Here is a 2,500-nt window from a genome sequence, read left to right as displayed (position 1 = left end):
ATACGCAGAAGAGAGTAGGTTATTTATAGGTTTTCCCGACTCAGCTCGCTTCAGTGTACGGCATTTTAGGTACAGGAACCCTCCCGTCGATGAAGTCTGACACGCATAGCTAGACATGGCTACCTTGGCAGTTCAGAATTTCTGACCCCAAGAAGATTTGCTTGCTAGAAACCTTGCGAATATTTTTTTCACATCATCATTCATTAATGCGAACAGTTCTGTTGCATATCATTAAATATGAATTCAATGTGGTAGTTGAAATAGCTCTGTTTAAATTGCTTTGCTAATTTATCTCAGTTTTGTTATATTAAACGTTAATCTTCATGTTTGTAATACATTTTCTGTGTGAGTCAATCTCACTTTCGATCCTATTCATGCTCGCTGTTGCTCATACACACACACACACTTACTAACTCACTCATTCACACAGAACAAAAGACAATGAAACCTTTTCATTAATAGAGTTTGTTGCTGTCGTAGTTGCTGGCATAAAGATCTATATTGCATCTCTTTATCCCAGCAATTTTGTCAGTCGTGACAAGTGACTCGTACATGATGTAGAATTTCTTGTTTTACATACATTTCTTCTCTGTGTGATGACAATTGGTTCAAGTAAATCCTTGCGGATTGCCGTTATCGTTTCCCTTACTCACATTTCTATCAGAGATGGTTGGTAGTTCAAGCCAGGTCTATGTAGATCGCTACAGACATCTCCCTCTCTTATTGTCTTCTTTATCTTTTTGAAATAAAACACCAAACGAAAAAAAAGACGAAAGTAAAGTAAAAACGAACATTAAAAACTGCAAATTTATATATAAATAACTGGCTAGTGGTACATAACACCCCCTCCTCCCTGTTGCCTTTCTTTTTCTCTTACTATCTGGCCCTTACGTGTATTGTCTGGTTTACCGACGATAACCGACATGGCACCGAAGGAGGACCCTACTGCAGAAATGGTCACCTTAGGATGCTGTATGAAGGATGTCACCAGAAGATTGCCAGAAGCCTGCGGGACCAAGATGTTTGTCAGAGCAGGTATTAAGCCGCCTCATGATATAGTGGAAGGGCACCGCCTGCCAGGACGCCCGTAGATCCAGCAAAGGACCAGGAACCAGGTACCAGTCGCCCCAGGATGCTGTGGATGGGCGCTGCCTGCCTGGACACCTGCAGATCCATTCTAACTCCAGGAGCTCGTCAGCGCAGGCTATAGCTGCCCTGAGATGCCGAAGAGGACGCCTCCTGCCTGGACGCCTGTAAATCCAGATGAAGATTACGAGGACGTGAGGACGAGCATGCAGCCGAGAAAGACCTGGACGAGATCTGCGAGGATGTGTGGACAAGTACACCGCCGAATTATCTCTGAACGAGGACTACGGGGAAGTCTAGACGAATCCGAAGTCAAGGAGGACCTGTGCAAGACCTTCGAGGGCGTTTGGATGGATGGATTACACCAAGGACCAAGAAGAAGAGAATGACAGGGACGAGCAGCCATGAAGATGCACCAAGAACAACGCGAGAACGCGATGACCAGTCAAAGTTAGGTCACCCTTGAGGCAAATCTAAGGCACCTCGAGGGCGAGGCGTGAGTAGGCGGCCAAGCATCATGGAGGGTCATAAACAAACGGAACCGGTGACTTCACCTCACTCCCCCCATCCTTCCTGCAGCTATTCCTACATTTCCCCCAGCTGCCTCACTATTCCTTCCACGCCACGTGTTCGGTGGACGCTCACTTCTTGTGCCCAAGAATGACCCAGCTTACTCAGTTCGTGTTGTGCTCTTATTAATAAAGAGTCAAGCCGTCATACAACTATCACTACCCCTGCTAGGCATTGTAATAGGGTTCTGAGCCCGTTATAGTGTGTGTGTGCGTGTGCGTGTGCGTGTGCGTGTGCGCGTGCGTGCGTGCGTGCGAGTGTGAGTGTGGTGTTAGTGTTTATGTCTGTGTCTGTGTACATATCTCTACATACATGAATCTGAATTTGAAAAACAAACACATCCCCCCACCGCCCTCCATAAAAACATACGCACAAACACAAACACCCATCCAAGCTTCCCTGGTGGACGCTCACCACTCAGCTCTTGTTCATGATAGCTTCACCTTCAACAGCCTGCGGCCGATGCAACGTCTTTGAAGAAAATTACACACCGTCGCTTTAATAATGTATGCATTTTGTCCGTGACAAATGATGATAAAAATATAAAGGGGAAAAATATATAAAGATGTATATTTAAGCACACACACACACACACACACACACACACACACACACACACACACACACACACACACACACACACACACACACTCATGCACGCAAACATACACGCAATCCTATATAATGTATGGTATCCTTCCAATACACACACACACACCTACCAACATGTAGGCGTGTCTGTGCGTAAACCAGCCCCCGATTCTCTTCCTCTCACACACCTATTTTTCATCTCTGTTATATTGTTTTCGTCGTTTTTATGCTCTGCAGTTGGCCTAAATGGAAT

Source organism: Penaeus monodon, chromosome 7 (assembly GCF_015228065.2).
Source record: "Penaeus monodon isolate SGIC_2016 chromosome 7, NSTDA_Pmon_1, whole genome shotgun sequence".
Taxonomy (NCBI): domain Eukaryota; kingdom Metazoa; phylum Arthropoda; class Malacostraca; order Decapoda; family Penaeidae; genus Penaeus; species Penaeus monodon.
The sequence above is the reverse complement of the archived record's forward strand: the minus strand, read 5'-3'. Positions refer to the sequence as shown.